Source organism: Bufo gargarizans, chromosome 4, assembly GCF_014858855.1.
Source record: "Bufo gargarizans isolate SCDJY-AF-19 chromosome 4, ASM1485885v1, whole genome shotgun sequence".
NCBI classification, from domain to species: Eukaryota; Metazoa; Chordata; class Amphibia; order Anura; family Bufonidae; genus Bufo; species Bufo gargarizans.
In genome coordinates this window covers 201,867,480-201,885,904 of record NC_058083.1, presented here as the reverse complement: position 1 = coordinate 201,885,904, position 18,425 = coordinate 201,867,480, and the positions used below count along the sequence as shown (strand labels likewise).

Genomic DNA, 18,425 nt, shown 5'->3' with positions numbered 1-18,425 from the left:
CACACATAACCTTTCCTAATCACACAGGAGGACAAGTTACTTCAGAGCACTGAGCTAAAGGACTGTCCCATCCTTCTCTCTACTTGTCAGGAATTATGATCCTGAATACAGATGATAACTTTAGCTGAATCTCTGTGGGAATGGAGTTCACGAGGAGACATGAAGTACAGAGAGGACGGACAGGACAGACTGTGGTAATGTGGGGCTGTGGCAATGGAAACTGCATACACGTGCTGCTGCTCATCACTACACCCCATCCTCCTCTTTGTACTTCATGTCTCCTCATGAACTTTATTCCTACAGAGATTCAGCTGAAGATCTTATCAGCTGTATTAAGGATCATAATCCCTGACAAGTAGGAGAGGAGGATGAGGCAGCTCTTTACCTCAGTGTTACAAAGTAACTTGTCCTTCTGTGTGATTAGGGCAAGTTTGGTGTGTACTAATAGGACGGCAGCCATTTTATTTCCCCTGATGATTGCTCCCCAGACAAAAATATCTATTATAACTAATGAAGGGTATTTGGGAATATATATAATAATGTAATTATAATAATATAATAATGTAATTTTCATTTTCTTAAACTCCTTTAAAGTTTTTTTTGGGGTGAGTACAATATGAATAACCTATCACATATTCAACAATTAACCCAGCAAGGCAAAAACTTCTTGTTGATAAAACAGCCTCTCTCTAATGAGCTGTTGAAATATATATTTGATGTATTATACTGCAGTAGTAAACCGTATTGATGTGAACTAAGCACTTTGGGTCAGATAGATAAACTCACTATTAGCTGCAGTAGCATATCTGTCTCAGCGTCTTTTCTTACTCACAGAGAAGCATCATGGCTGTGATGGGTGAGATGGATAAACTCACTGTTAGCTGCAGCAGCATGTCTGTAGGTGTTTCTGCATCTGTCTCAGTGGGCAGCTCCTCCCCTCTCTCCTCTCTATGGACTTCTATGGTCAGTGTGTAATCTGATCTCTCTATTAGCTGACATCTTGTCTCCCAAGACAGATTTTGCAGAGAATTCAGAGTGAGTGAACAAGTATTAGGGATCAGCAAGTGTTCACCCACTGTGCCAACGAACCAGTTTGGCATAGGGCTAACCCGAAGGCCTCCTGCACATGACCATATTTGTTTTGCAGACTGTAAATTTCATATCCTCAAAATATGAATGTGGTCCGTGTGCATCCTGCAATTTTCATTGGATCCACTGTAAAAAAAAAAGCCTATTCTTATCTGCAAAACAGACAAAAATAGAACAAGTTATATAAGTTGTGTGCTGTGAGTTCTTTTGTGGACCCATAAAAATGAATGGTTCCTTGTGCGATCCACAAATACCGTAATGCGGCTTAGACACAGACTAAAAATAGAGTTGTGTGCATGCGGTCTAAGGGCGTTATTCTGGTGATTCCTCTGTATTCCCCCTTTAACCCCTCTACAGCATTCTGGACTTGCTGCGGGTTAGCAACCAGAACGATACCTCCTGGGATAAACCCAGTGTAGTTGGCAGCTGACTCACTGGGGTCAGTCTGAACAGTAACTTAGGCTTGAAAGCTGTTTTTTTAAATCAAGGCAGTGCACAGTTCAAGTGGTTGAGGTTAGACACAGGATAGACTTGAGCAGGGGCGTAATGATCGCGGTCGCAAAGGGTGTGACCCGGCCCAGAGGGGGGGGGGGGGGGGGGGAGTCAGTCCCAGCCCAGTCTCGTCTCCCTCCGCTTTGCTTTGTCTATTTAGAAAGTAAGTGGCTAGTCCGGCTGCGCACATCTTCATACGTACACCCTTTCTGCTCAATGTCAAGACGTGATGATGCTGCCAGTGAGAAGGGAGGACCGACCGAACGCGGAACAGAGCAGAGCAGAGGTAAGTATTTATTCTTTTTTTTTTTAAGTATCCACACACTGCGCACCATACTGGGGGCAGCCGGCACTATCAATTGAATTTAGAAAGGGCCGGGGGGCACAAAAAGAAAAGAAAATCTATACAGAGAGGGTGGCAGCCTGGAAGGAGCTTTGCCATACTGGGGGCACCTGGCAGTGGCCCTACGAACTGACTTTAGAAAGGGGGGTCCACACCAGCCATATAAGAGGGGGCCACAAAAAAATATAATCTATACAGAGTAAGAGGGGGGAGGGGCAGCCAATCATCCAACTATATACAGGGGTCAAAATGAAATATATACAGTCTGGGTGGGGGCCAAATGAAATATATACAGTGGGATGCGAAAGTTTGGGCAACCTTCTTAATCGTCATTATTTTCCTGTATAAATCGGTGGTTATTACGATAAAAAATGTCAGTTAAATATATCATATAGGAGACACACACAGTTATATTTGAGAAGTGAAATGAAGTTTATTGGATTTACAGAAGGTGTGCTATAATTGTTTAAACAAAATTAGGCAGGTGCATAAATTTGGGCACTGTTGTCATTTTATTGATTCCAAAACCTTTAGAACTAATTATTGGAACTCAAATTGGCTTGGTAAGCTCAGTGACCCCTGACCTACATACACAGGTGAATCCAATTATGAGAAAGAGTATTTAAGGGGGTCAATTGTAAGTTTCCCTCCTCTTTTAATTTTCTCTGAAGAGTAGCAACATGGGGGCCTCAAAACAACTCTCAAATGACCTGAAGATTGTTCACCATCATGGTTTAGGGGAAGGATACAGAAAGCTGTCTCAGAGATTTCAGCTGTCTGTTTCCACAGTTAGGAACATATTGATGAAATGGAAGACCACAGACTCAGTTCAAGTTAAGGCTCGAAGTGGCAGACCAAGAAAAATCTCAGATAGACAGAAGCAACGAATGGTGAGAACAGTCAGGGTCAACCCGCAGACCAGCACCAAAGACCTACATCATCTTGCTGCAGATGGAGTCACTGTGCATCGTTCAACCATTCGGCGCACTTTACACAAGGAGATGCTGTATGCGAGAGTGATGCAGAGGAAGCCTTTTTTCCGCCCACAGCACAAAAAGTGCAGCTTGAGGTGGGCTAAAGCACATTTGGACAAGCCAGCTTCATTTTGGAATAAGGTGCTGTGGACTGATGAAACTAAAATTGAGTTATTTGGCCATAACAAGGGGCGTTATGCATGGAGGAAAAAGAACACAGCATTCAAAGAAAAACACCTGCTACCTACAGTAAAATATGGTGGTGGTTCCATCATGCTGTGGGGCTGTGTGGCCAGTGCAGGGACTGGGAATCTTGTCAAAGTTGAGGGACACATGGATTCCACTCAGTATCAGCAGATTCTGGAGACCAATGTCCAGGAATCAGTAACAAAGCTGAAGCTGCGTCGGGGCTGGATCTTTCAACAAGACAACGACCCTAATCACTGCTCAAAATCCACTAAGGCATTCATGCAGAGGAACAAGTACAACATTCTGGAATGGCCATCTCAGTCCCCAGACCTGAATATAATTGAAAATCTGTGGTGTGACTTAAAGAGAGCTGTCCATGCTCGGAAGCCATCAAACCTGAATAAACTAAAGATGTTTTGTAAAGAGGAATGGTCCAAAATACCTTCAACCAGAATCCAGACTCTCATTGGAACCTACAGAAAGCGTTTAGAGGCTGTAATTTCTGCAAAAGGAGGATCTACTAAATATTGATTTTATTTCTTTTTTGTGGTGCCCAAATTTATGCACCTGCCTAATTTTGTTTAAACAATTATAGCACACTTTCTGTAAATCCAATAAACTTTGTTTCACTTCTCAAATATCACTGTGTGTGTCTCCTATATGATATATTTAACTGATATTTTTTATCGTAACAACCAATGATTTATACAGGAAAATCATAAATGATTAACAAGGTTGCCCAAACTTTCGCATCCCACTGTATAGTCTGGGTGGGGGCCAAATGAAATATATATAGTCTGGGTGGGGGCCAAATGAAATATATACAGTCTGGGTGGTGGCCAAGTGAAATATATAAAGTCTGGGTGGGGGTCAAATTATATATATACAGAGCGAGTGGTGGGGAAGGGGCCGAGGTAATGGGGTTGCAGGTTAATGGGGGTGGGGAGTCCCAATCCAAAGCTTGCCCTGGGGCCCAAAGACCTCTAGTTACGTCACTGGACTTGAGAGCAGGGTAGTAATGAAGATTTTAGCTAGATTTTAGATTGCCCTGAGTGTAGGTCTTGTCTGTTGGAAGCCACCTTGTTGGTGGTAGATGGGCCCAACACAATTTGTGCGCAAAGAGTTTCTAATATTTATATCGTAAGTATAACAGCAATCCAGAATTATCTATGTTTCCAGTGTTTACATGTGTTTTTGCACATGGAGAAGATTGCTGTTGCATATAGTGTTTACTTTTGGACTGCAGCCGTGGTATCTTGCATCTGTACTTTATTTCATATTGTTGGGAGGTGCTGATCTAACCTTATTTTTTGCTATCCTGAGGATAGGTCATCCTAAGGAAAGCACAAGTGCAGCCTCCTCAGCATTCACCACCATGAGAGCTATTTTTGTAAGTCCCTTAGCAGTGAATGGAGAGCAAGTTGTTTATGTGTGGTATCTCTCTTTCACTTCAGAGGCACTGTGCTCGAGATAAGAGCAGATCCCAGAGGTGGAACCTGCACCTATCTGATATTGATGGCAAATCTTAACCCCTTCCCGACTGCCATACAGCTATATACGTGCTAGCTGCACATACCCCGTGCAGCTAGCACGTGTATAGACGTCATGGCAGTTCTTTAATCCAAGCGCTGCAAAACGCTTGGATTAAAGCTTCTGCCCCTGCCCTGCTGCTGCCACGCAGTAATGCCAGCAAGAGACCAATCCGAGTGGTCCCTTACCGGCAATCGATCCGATTGGTTAGTCTGTGCAGACTCACCAATCGGATCACGGCAGTGAAAAAGTGCCTGTTCCAGGTTCTCATCTGCGCTCTGCAGATCAGATCCTGAAATCAGGTAATGTGTCCTGGTGCCCCCCGATCTATGCACCCCCCGTGCGCCTCCACCCCCTCCCCCCCCCCCCGTGATTCCTGCCTCTGCCATCTGTCCCTGCCTGTCCCTGATGCGGTTCCCCCCGTCCCCATCCATATCCATGTATCCTGCCCCTGATGCGGTCCCCCCCATCCATGCATCCTGCCCCCATCTGTGCCCCCTCAATGCTGGCCGTACCCCCCCTTTTCCAGCGCTGCCCCCTGCCCCCGATGCGGTCCCCCTGCTGTGTCTGATGGCGGCGGCTTTGCAAAGGCGTCCGGTGTTGCCACCTACAGGAAATCTGATAGTATTATACTTTGCAATGCAAGAGCATTGCAAAGTATAATACAGCCAACAGCCCCACTGGATCTTCAAGACCCAAGTGAGACTTGATAAAAAAATTTTTTGAAAATAATAAAAGTAAAAAAATAAAAAAAAAATTTAAATAAAAAAAAATTGCCTTTTCCTATAAAAAATGAAACAAAACTACACATATTAGGTATCACCGCGTCTGTAACGACCGTCTCTATAAATATATCACATGATCGACCCCGTCCGATAAACACCATTAAAAAATCAAAATAAAAACTATGTCAAAAAAAGCTATTTTTGTCACCTTACATCATACAAAGTGCAACAGCAAGCGATCAAAAAGGCGTATGTCAAACAAAATCGTACCAATAAAACTGTCACCTCATCCCACAAAAAATGAGGCCCTACCTAAGAAAATCACTCAAAAAAATAAAAAAAACTATAGCACTCAGAACATGGAGACACTAAAACATCATTTTTTTATTTCAAATAGTGAAATAAATAAAAGAAAAGTGTACATATTAGGTATTGCCACGTCCGTAACAACATGCTTGATAAAAATATCACATGACCTAACCCCTCAGATGAACACCGTAAAAAAATATATAAAAACAGTGCCAAAAATGTCATTTTTGTCACCTTAAATCACAAAAAGTGCAACACCAAGCGATCAAAAGGCGTATGCCCCCCAAAATGGTACCAATCAAACCGTCACCTCATTCCGCAAAAAATGATACCCTATTTAAGACAATCGTCTAAAAAATAAAAAAATATGGCTCTCAGACTATGGAGAAACTAAAACATAATTTTTTTCAGAAATGCTATTATTGTGTAAAACTTAAGTAAATAAGAAAAATTATACATATTAGGTATTTCCACGTCCGTAAAGATCTGCTCTATAAAATTGTCACATGACCTAACCCCTCAGATGAACGCTGTAAAAATAAATAAATAAAAACTGTTCCAAAACAGCCATGTTTTTGGTCACCTTACCCCATAAAGTGTATAATAATGAATGATCCAAAAATCCTATGTACCCAAAAATGGTACCAATAAAAACCTCAACGCTTTCTGCAAAAAACGAGCCTCTGCACAAGACGATCGGCAGAAAAATATAAAAATATGGCGTTCAGAAAATGGACACACAAAAACATTATTTCTTTTTCAAACATTCTTTATTATGTAAAACTGAAACAAATAAAGAAAGTAGACATATTTGATATCATTGCATCCGTAACAACCTGCTCTATAAAAATAGCACATGATCTACCCTGTCAGGTGAATCTTGTAAAAAATTAAAAATAACAAAACGGTGCCAAAACAGCCATTTTCTGGTTACCTTGCCTCACAAAAAACGTAATATAGAGCAATTAAAAATCATATGTACCCCAAAATAGTACCAATAAAACTGGCACCTTATCCCCTAGTTTCAAATATAGGGTCACTTTTTGGGAGTTTCTACTGTAAGGGTGCATCAGGGGGGCTTTAAATGGGACATGGCATCTAAAACCAGTCCAGCAAAATCTGCCTTCCAAAAACCATGCGGTAGTCCTTTCCTTCTGCTCCCTGCCGTGCGCCCTTACATCAGTTTACGACCACATGTGTGGTGTTTCTGTAAACCGCAGAATCAGAGTAAAAAAAATTGAGTTTTGTTTGGCTGTTAACCCTCAATGTGTTAAAGAACAAAATTTAACAAAATGGAAAATCTAGCAAAAAAGTGAAATTTAGAAATCTCATCTCCATTTTCCTTTAATTCTTGTGGAACACCTGAAGGGTTAACAAAGTTTGTAAAATCAGTTTTGAGTAACTTGAGGGATGTAGTTTCTACAATGGGATCATTTATGGGGGTTTCCACTATGTAAGCCTCACAAAGTGACTTCAGACATGAACTGGTCCTTAAAAAGTGGGTTTTGGAAATTTTCTTTAGGAATTGCTTCTAAACTTCTAAGGCTACTTTCACACTAGCGGTTTTTTTCTTTTCCGGCATAGAGTTCCGTCCTAGGGGCCCTATACCGGAAAAGAACTGATCAGTTTTATCCCCATGCATTCTGAATGGAGAGCAATCTGTTCAGTTTGCATCAGGATGTCTTCAGTTCAGTCATTTTGACTGATCAGGCAAAAGAGAAAACCGTAGCATGCTACGGTTTTATCTCCGGCTAAAAAAACTGAAGAGTTGCCTGAAGGCATTTTTTTCCATAGGAATGTATTAGTGCCGGATCCGGCATTCGAAATACCGGAATGCCGGATCTGTCCTTCCGTTCTGCGCATGCGCAAACTTTTAAAAATGAGAAAAAAATAAATTCCTGATCCGTTTTGCCTGATGACACTGGAAAAACGGATCCGGTATTGCAATGCATTTTTCTGACTGACCAGGCATTTTTCAGACTAATCAGGATCCTGATCAGTCAGAAAAATGTCTGATCAGTCAGAAAAATGACACGTGTTTGCATGCAGTTTGCCTGATCAGGCAGGCAGTTCAGGCAACGGAACTGCCTGCCGGAATCAAACAACGCAAGTGTGAAAGTACTATAAGCCTTGTAACGTCCTAAAAAAATAAAATTACATTTCCAAAATGACGCTAACATAAAGTATACATATGGGGAATGTAAAGTAATATTTTATGAAGTGTCACTTTCTGTTTTAGAAGCAGAGAAATAGAAATTTTTAAAATTGCAAATTTTGTAAAAAAATGTTTGCAAATTTTAATTTTTTTCATAAATAAAGGTGAAATATATTGACTCAAATTTATGACTATCATGAAGTACAATGTGTCACGAGAAAACAGAATGGCTTGGATAATGCAGGGTTATCAGAAAAGGTGTTCTAGAGTGGTTAAATCATGGGGAATGCAGGTACTTTCTAAAACAGACATATCAGAAGAGTTGACATGTCCTCTTTGATGGAGGGGTATGCTCTATGCAGGATCTCAATTTCTTAACTAGAGTAGAAAGCAGTTAACACCTTAGTGACCAGCCTGTTTTGGGCCTTACTGACCAAGCTTTTTTCTTCCTTTTTTCATTGTCGCGTTCCAAGAGCTATAACTTTTTTTATTTTTCCATCTATATAGCTTTATGAGGGCTTGTTCTTTACGGGACAAGTTGAAGTTTTTAATGGCGCCATTTTGGGGTACACATAACTTACTGATTAACTTTCATTAACTCTTTCTGGGAGGGAGATGGGAAAAACAGCAATACTGCCACTGCATTTTTATGTTATAAATTTTACGGCGTTCATTTTTCGGTATAAATAACATAATATCTTTATTCTCTGGGTCAGTACTATTACAGTGATACCAAATACATATATTTTTTTTTTACATTTTACAACTTTTTTGCAATAAACCCCTTTTTTTTTAAAAAGAAAAAAATGTTTTTGCATTGCCACTTCCTAAGACCCATAACTTTTTTATTTTTCTTTCTATAGAGTTGTGTGAGGGCTTTCACCGTAGGGGATAATTTACATTATATTTATGTAGTCCGGGTCGTTAATGGATGCAGAAATACCAAACATATGGGGAAGATTTTTTTGGCAATTTTTTTCATTGAAAAGCATATTTTCAAGGGAAAAAAATGCGTAATTTTTTAATGGGATTTTTTTTATAGAAGAAATACGTTTTTTTTAAAGTTTTTTTTACCACTTAATAGTCCCACAAGGGGACTATAACAAACACCTTTTTGATTGCTTTTAAAATGCAATGCACTATCCCTATAGTGCATTGCATTTTAATGGCAATGCTAATCTGACATTGACCAGCAGGCTGTGCCTCTCTGGCGCAGCCTGCTGGAAATTACTGAAGGCTGATCTGGGACTTACATCAGACCCCAGGCAGCCTTCACACACTTTGGCACCCCGCGATCGCATTTGCGGGATGATGATGGGAGACAGAGGGAGTCCGCTCCCTCTGTCAGCACTTTACATGCGGCAGGCACCATTGCCCCAGGCATGTAAATTGTTAAACAGCCCAGATCGGCACTCCTACTGTTCCGGGCTGTTACAGCAGGGCCGCGGCTCTCATTTGAGAGCCGCCTCCCCGCACCAAGCTCAGATTACATTATACAGCTGAGCAGAAAAGCCTACAACCAGCTGGGCGGTCATGTAATCCCAGTCAGAATCACAAAATTGGCGAGTAAGGGTACTTTCACACTAGCGTTTTTCTTTTCCGGCACTGAGTTCCGTCATAGGGGCTCAATACCGGAAAAGAACTGATCAGTTTTATCCCCATGCATTCTGAATGGAGAGAAATCCGTTCAGGATGCATCAGGATGTCATCAGTTCAGTCACTGATCCGGCATTAATTTACATTGAAATGTATTAGTCCTGGATAAGGCATTAAAAATACCGCAATGCCGGATCCGTCGTTCCGGTCTGCACATTCGCAGATCGGTAAAAATGTGAAAAAAATATATAACGGATCCGTTTCTCCGGATGACATACGGAGAGACGGATCCGTTCTTGCAATGCATTTGTAAGACAGATCCATCTACAAATGCTGTTCGTTTGCATGCAGATTGCCTGATCACTTTGCCGCAAGTGTGAAAGTAGCCTAAGTACTGCTGAAAGTTTGAAGCTTGGAGAACCCCATTAAGTCTGAAGTTTGAACATGTGAGTATAGAAACAATTGGGGTCATTTATCAAACTGGTGTAAAGTAGAACTGTCATAGTTGCCCATAGCATCCAATTAGATTCCACCTTTCTTTTTCCAAAAGAGCTGTCAAAAATGAAAGGTGGAATCTGATTGGTTGCTACACCAGTTTGATAAATGACCCCAAATATTTTTTGCCCTGCCCAATGCTCTGTAAGGGCACAATTAGATCAAACGCTCGTTTCCGATCATTTCATCTTATCGGTAAGAAAGACGCAGGATTATTGACAGCATGTCTCCTGTGTAATCAGGATGTGCTGCTGATAACAGAACTGAACCAGGGAGGAACTGCTGCAGTGGCGACCATTGCTGTGTAACAGGCAGGTGAAAATGAGCGTCCATGGACATGTTTATCATCCACCAGCGCTCGTCGAGCCCGAATATCAGGCAGTGTGATACGCGTGGAATGCAAGGTCATACAGATGTCCTCGGATTTAAAGTACAATTTTGTGAGGAAGTAAACGTTCAGGAAGCATCACTTACTGAGTGAAGAAAGAAACACATTTGGTACAGTTAAGTAAACCTTTTGTAAAATGTTATTTTGTAAGGACTGACACCATCCTCTTCTCTATACAGTTAGAAAGAACGATGTTAGGTAATTGTGCTTGTGGAAATTACATTATTTATTAAAAAGGAGAAGCTTCATATACTCAAAGGCAGCCAGCATGCAGTCCTTAAAGGGATACTTTAACCCTTTCATGACCAAGGGTCATTGGTGTCCCAGTGTCCAGGTCAAAATTTACTAATCTCACATGCGTTACTTTATGTGGTAATAGCTTTGGAACACTTTTATTTGTGCCATTCTTCTTGAAATGTATTAATAATTGACAACAGGGTGTCTCAAATGGGTATGCCTCTACACTATCACGCCATCCGATACCTCCACTACTCACAGAACTCAGGCCGTGATCAAGGTCATGAATAAGACCGAAACGTTGGCCAGTATACAAATATGAATTAATTTCGGATGGATATATATATACAAAAAATAAGAAAATAAATAAGATATTTATGCAACATTCTTTTCTGAGTGCCGTGGTCTTCCTGTTAATATATCTACACTATCAGCACTGATTGTACAATGTCAGACTGAGCAGGGAATCACCACCAAATATAACACTCAATTGTTAATTTCTTCATAAATTTCTAGAATACATTTCTAGAAAGAATAAACAGAGGACTGAAACAATGTAAAGTGCTTTAAAAAAGTGCTCCTGAATTGTGATTTCATGGAAAAGAAAGGATGGCAGAGGAGTTCTGAATCACTTATGATGCTGCCATTTTTTATCGCAGTCTGCGATGTATCAGCTGGAGGGGGGAGGGAGGAGGGGCTGGTGTCATGCAAATGCGGCGGGGCCGGTGCGGTCACTGTACTCCGGCCCCAGCGCTCATCCATGTCTGTAAAAGGAGTTTGTGAATATAGCTATTTTGAAGTCAAAACGTGGCATTGCTCACTTGGTGAATAAACCTCCTTCACTGATTTTGGAAAGTCAAGGAGAGCTGTGGTATTTTTTCTATTATTTGTTTTCTGGGGCTCGTGGACCAGAGCCTAACACTGCAAGCACTGCCACGTAATGATCTGTTGGAAGTGTTCCATTGACCCATAAGTGCTGCTACTTCTCCCGGCTTTTGAATATAGCTATGGGTATGATTAAAGGGGTTATCTCATGATTATTGTAAAAATAAGACATCATACAGAACATGCCAACCTCTTTTTAACAAAGCTAGAACCAGCCCTGTACCCTCATTGCTCTGCTATATTTATATCAAGCTGGAAGCTCAAGGGGTGTGTATTTTCTGCTGCAGCTAAAGGGGCGTGTCTCAGCTCTTCCTACCACAGCTCAGGAAGCAGTGGAAGGATGAAACTGAGCATGTGCGACCTTCTCAGTAAGCAGGACAAAGAAATAAGAGAAAAAACAAACAGCAGGTGGTGCCATATTGATGCATTTTATTAAATAACTCAGTGGCTATGCTACATTTTTAATTCCATGCAATTACAAAAGTATTCAGATCAAGGTGCTGGTTTGAAAAGTGTAGAATATTTATGTGGGACAACCCTTTTAACAAAATGTTTCTATATTGTGTGGCAATATGATAAGCTGTATAATACTATAATTCCTAAGCACTAAAGGTATCATTGCAATACGCTGTTAGATTGTGCCTTCACAGCAGATTTGGTTGCAGAAATTGTTTGCGACCAAAATCAGCTCTATCTGAATGGGGTTGTTTTGGCTGGAAGCACATAGATATTTGCAGACCTCATACAGATGAATGGAGCCGATTTTCAGTCACAAAAAAATCTGCCACGTTGTCACGGCTGAGGATGAGGAAAACCCTCAGCCATGCGATGCCATGAGATGTTAGTCGCTGCTCGGCCAGGACAACAGAATAAGGGAGCAGGTCACCTCCTAACGCATCCCTAATCCGACCCTGACTCCTAGCTGCATGAGCCGACCTTGAAGGTAGGAGGGCTCATGCTCAGGAACCTCGGATCCCTACTCACCCTCCGCCGATCCCTGAACTAGGACCTGGGTAGACCACCTGTTCCTCCTGGATGCGGAGAAACAGGAGTCTAAACTGGCTGAGCTGCAATGGGATATAAACATAAACAGACTATGGATATGGCAGGAGAGTGAAAGACTTCCACCTCTACCTGCCACAGACACACTGACTGGATCCCTGGACACAAGTGCTGAAGTCCACACAAAGAAATAAAAGGACACAGCACACATAAACACACAGGAACCCAGAACCATAGCTGCAATAATAAAATACACCACATAGACATAAACTTAACATCACATAACAACATTTATGACCACAAGGGTGGCCCTCACTGCAGATGGCATTAGAGACCAGGAGGGTGCCTCCAGCTTACTACAAGGCTGGAGTACCCCTCAGCTTCTGAATCACAACAGAAGCTATATAGGCCCAAGTAGCCACACCCACACAGACACACCCATTGCTCACACACACACACACACACACACACAGAAGGGATTTAACCCTTCCTACACCAGGCATGGGAAAACAGCAACTTAAAGGGGAATACACACACAATAAACCCCATGCACACCAGAACGGAAAGTGCACACATATAAACACACGTCGCAGGTGCAACCGCATGCACTTGACAGCAAGCTGCCTAGCCACAGCTCAGGCTGCTATACTGCCAATACATAATGTTGCCAGCGGCAACCACAGGTGAAGCAACATACTTCAGCCCTCACCTGTGATTGACAAGAACAAGACCGCAGGCAACTGCTTGCGGTTGAAGGAGTCACGACCATAACCATGGTCGTGACACACGTGAAGGTGTCGTAATAGTAAATCTTAGGTGTGAACATGGTAAATAAGCAGGTTCCTTGTCTAGAAGAATGTTTGAGGAAGTTGTGAAAAATTACGTTATATTTCCTGTTCCTTTACAATTACCATTTGTTTCTAACTACCTATTTCTGCTTTTGTCTTTTCCTAGACTAGAGAGTACACCGTTCATTTTGTCAGATGATAAATGGTGTGAATTTCATTTGTCAGCAGCAAACATTAGGATGAATGTTAAGCCAGTACGTGTAACGGCAACATGAGAAAATGGGTAAACGGTAAAAGTTTCCTGTAGACTGACTCATCAACCACAAACATAAGGTCTGCAGACCATTGTACTAACATGCGCTTACGTATCCGGTTTGGTTCTAACCCCTGCAGAGTGACTTTTGTACTTTATGGCTGTTTGAAGATGGTATCAGCTGTCAATTGACGTATTAGGTGAATATCATATCCAGACACACATTTAAAAACTACATTAAATCTTAATGTTACATACTGCATTTGTTTTATTTAAGATGATATCTTTTTACAGTATTTCTTAGGTATTCTTTCTTCCTGGGGCTTGTTCACATGCAGAACTTTTTTGTCTTCTGTTAATTTCGTTGATTTGCTCTAGTAACAGAGCAAAATAACGGAAGTCAATAGCACCAGTGTAAAAGAGACCCAGTGGTGAATTATTAATATTATTATTCATTTGTTTCAAAGTGATTGTAATAAGATTTGCTAGTGTAAATGAAGATCCCTAGGATTCCTCTCAAGGGGTTGTGAATAGATTTTGTGATTTTTATTGATAGGCCTCATAACAAAATGTAGTAGTAGTAGGCCACAGTTTTCCCTGGCTTCCGACAGGTGTCACATTAATATTGAGGAGAAAGAGAATGACTTAGTGGCATGGATGGCTCACTCCTCCTCTCAATCACAGCAGGATAATGTGGATACCACACTGACACTGTGCCTTGGAGCCAAAGTCACAGCATTCCTCCTGCTCCTCCTCCTTACAACCCCAGAGAAGGTTTAGTTTTGTCCTCTCTGTCTTCAGTGCCGCCTGCTACTGAGACGCCTTCTTTTTTTCGAAGAAGTGGCAACAAATCCCCATATGCTGTGGAATAAACTCAGATAGTCTTCCTGTTGATTTGTGTGAGAACAGTAACCGTTTGGACTGCCATGAGGAGGACATTCAGGCAGGGGACCACATACATAGTTGTGTTGGTGGTAGTAGTGGCACCTGTAGCCACAGTGGTGGCAGTATGGGCAGTGGTAGTTACAGTGGCATTTGGGGCATCTACAGAGCAGGGAATAGGAAGGGGGGGCAAAGGAGCCCATAATGACATATCACAGTCTGATGAAAGTGGCATGGAGGGTGAGGATGAAGATGATTGCTTGTTGGATAGAAATTGGATCGGGGTGCTGAGGAGGAAGGAATATAGAAGGAGGAGGGCGATTGCAGCAATAAAGTGCAGAGGCAGTGTACGGCCAGAATCCCACAAAAATATGGTACGGCCATATCTGCTTCTATTATGGTCAGCTTGGGAAATGGTGCTACACCTAAGCCAAGCTCTTTCTGTTCGAGATCCACCTGTCTGGGAGTTTTTCTCCACAGTGCTGAAAGACATAAGCATTGCTGTGTGGAAGATCTGCAGGACTAAAATTATACTTTTTTGTTCCATTAAACATGCCCTGGCCCTAATAACATATGGTTGTATTGCCTATTACCTATTCGGTTGCATTTGCTCTCTTTACAAACCAGTCATGTGACCTGGTTTGTTGTCTTCCTGACATCACAACGACGGGTAACATACTACTATCGCCCCCCCCCCCCCCCCCTCCTGCACTGCCTGTCGACATGTCATTATTGAGGGGCAGAGTCAGGAAGGGGCTTTCTCTGTGTATGTGCACACCCCTCTCCTCTGTTCACAGCCCTGCACAGCCTTTCCCTGCCTCCATTGATGCCCCTTCACTGCCTTCTCCGCCTCCCTCCTTATCCTTGACTTGTCCCCACTGTGTATTAGCACTCTGTTGAATGCTGCCCGGCTGAGCTATGTGTCTCTCTCAGCTATGTCCATAGAACGCAGAGACAGCTGATTTCAATGTTGAAGCAGGGAACCGTCCACTCCCCACTTCACCATCCACCTAAGCAGCCAGTGCTCCCCAACAGCACAATGTACTGTCACACATTGTGCTGCTGCTGTGTAGGAGGAGTACACAACTGATTCCCAGCTGGTACCACTCCTTCTACATAGCCCAGCAGCGCGATGTGTGACAGTACATCATGCCAGTTCTTATGTGCTCACTATCAAAGCAAAATAGGGGAATTTTCCTGTTTCAAAAAGGGAGGCCAAATTACTTCATTACTAGGATACACTGTGTACGCAGCTTGCTACAGCTTTTGGCAAGCAGACTGTCCTGCTTCGGTGTAGGAGGGAAACACCACACCGAGCATAGGAGGGAAGGGGGAACAGGGAATCAGGCCAGAGAACTAGGGAAGGAAAATGGACACCTCTTAGTGAAAACCCTAACCAAAATCCTGACTGAATACCAGTATGAACAGACCCCAAAGGTAGGTGAATTCATACGCAGGAATACTTAGAGTCCTATCAAACCCTATAGAACTCTGGTACTAATGGCAGGGACGAGACTACCTGTTCCTCCAAAAGGAAGGACGAACTTCAGGCCTAATACAAACAATAGGGAAATGCAACACACAGAACCCAGACAAAATACAAAAGGGAAAGAAAAGACTTACCTTCAAAGAAGCTATGGAAGCACCAGGAACTCAGCTGAGATCCAACCACAATCTATCCAATCTATATTTCATTTAAATCATTATCTGCTTGTAAGATATGCCAATGGTGCTGTAGTATCTTTCGTGCTTTCTCACACTGTATATCAAAGGTGCCAATACACTGTATAATCTTGTTGTCAGAGTCACCTTTTTTAATTGCCAAGAGTTGATTTCGATCCATATTTTTGGCTTTAATATAGTCCCGGTTTAAACATCTTTTAGGGTATCCTCTAGCTAGAAATCTTTTATACAGGAGGCCACTCTCCTGCTCAAAGGCCTCCATAGTGGAACAATTTTGTATGGCTTGTAAATACTGGCCCACCAATATTCCCTTTTTGAGGGGGGATAGATGGAAACTTTTCTAATGCAGGAAATGATTAGTAGAGGTAGGTTTTCTATATACAGAGGTTTGGACACTGCAGTCAGGCTCCATGATTATATTTAGATCCAGGAAACATACTTTTTGGCTGAATCTCAGCTGTAAATGATAAGCCTACTGTGCTATCATTTAGGTTTTCTACAAATTCAAAAACAGTGAATCAGTGTTGACCCCAAAAAATTAAAATATCATCTATATAATGTACGCAAAATAAAATGTGATTTGTGTATTTTTGATGTTTCTCAGTGAATACAATTTGATCTTCCCACCACTCTAAAAGCAAATTCGCAAAACTTGGTGCACAAAATCATCCCCATGGCTGTTCCCTTAGTCTGTAAATAATATTTTCCATTAAATACAAAATAGTTATGTGTTAGCAAAAAACGTAAGAGTGATAGAACAAAAACATTGTGCTTTTGATTTTGTATACCCTTTGTTTTGAGAAAGGATTCCACAGCAGATATACCAAGTTCATGTTGCATAATAGTATAAAAGTGCCTCAACATCGAGGCTTGCTATTAGGGTATTTTTATTGACCTGTATCTCCTGGAGCCTGATGACAGTGTCTTTAGTGTCTCTTAAATAAGACGGAAGAGGCTTCAGAAATAGGGAAATAATCTGGTCTACATATTCACTTATTCCCTCACATAGGTTTTGATTCCCTGAAACTATTCGTCTTCTTGAAATTTGTTCTCTTTTTTTGCAGACCTTTGGTATAGCATAAAAAGTACCTATAGTAGGTCGTGGGTTGAAGAGGACTTTGACTTCCTCTTTAGTAATTAAATTACTATCAACTGCATTTTTAAGAATGGTTTTCAATTCCGAGGTATATTTTTCAGTTAGATTCTCACTAAGGAGTTTGCACATGCTGTCATCATTAAGAAGTGTCATTACCATTTCTACATAGTCCTCTTTATCCATTAGCACTACATTTCCTCCTTTGCCTGAGGGTTTAATAATTAGTTGGCCGTTCTCTGTTAGTTCTTTCATTGCCTTCCTCTCACCCTCTGTTAGGTTGTTGTTTACATTGTTACTTTTTGTTTTTCTTTTTTGTAGGTCTTTTGTCACTATATCTACAAACGTCCTGTATATTTGCATATCTACTGAAGGGTGGGGTAAATTTTTACTTTGGAGTAATGGTGCTGAATGGGGGGGGGGGGGGTACACCTCTTCCTTTACTTGATAGCTGCTCGAGAGTTTCTAGAGCTGCTATTTCTCGTTTCTGTATTTTTCCACAGCCTCTCTCTTTATTTTTATATTCTTTGTGTATTGCTAACAGATTTATACCTTTCACCCACATAAAGCAATCGAATATTGGAGCTGGTGTAAAGGACAATCCTTTTCTTAGTGTTTCATGTATCGGTTGTAATATTAATTTAGAATGGTTGATAATTTGCATATTTTTTTATCTGTTTCATCACCAGTTATGCTTTCTGACTGTATCCCCATTTGTCCCTGTCTCTTAAATGTACTGCTGGTACTAAAAAAGAGGGAGGTGGTATCGTGTTTGAAATTTGAGGGATAGTCTGCCCTGTTGGTCCTAGATATGCAGAAGATGACGATAACAAAAGCTGCTGTACAGCCCCAGTATTTTGTTGCATTTAATTTTGTAAGCATGTTGTTTGGCTGGGTGTGGGAGGATTTATCCTCTGTGAATAGGTGGTTTTATTTTTCGCTTTATGTTTTACTCCTGCTTTTGGATACAGTGTACCTCCTTCTGCTTCAGATGTTTCTGTCTGTATATTGTCTCCAGTTTTTGTTTGTGTTACTTAGGGATCTACCTATTGTTCTTTTGAGATAAATTTATCCTGAATCAAATTCCTTCTTATCTATTCTGCAATAAAATGAAATAAAATGAGTCACTAGGTTTCAACGGTACTTGCGCTGCTGGTCTCCCGAAATGAAGTGGGTTCTTCACAAATGCAAAGTGTTAATAATTGTGATGTTTATTAAAAATCCTTTTGAGTTTCTCAGACACCCCAGCTATATATGGGATTTTTAATAAACATCACATTCCTGTTTGCTTTAAACCCAGCAACACACTGAGGCAAC

At 41.4% G+C, this 18,425-nt stretch overlaps 1 long non-coding RNA gene across 2 annotated transcripts in view; it reads left to right on the top strand.

The window, feature by feature from the left end:
* Positions 1-13,697, top strand: part of LOC122935832 — a 30,041-nt gene extending 16,344 nt beyond the window's left edge. For both annotated transcript variants that reach the window (XR_006388832.1, XR_006388831.1), the window contains one exon: positions 13,364-13,697. This is a non-coding gene — a long non-coding RNA (uncharacterized LOC122935832). The remainder of the gene's footprint in view (positions 1-13,363) is intronic.
* The last annotated feature ends 4,728 nt before the right edge of the window (positions 13,698-18,425 follow it).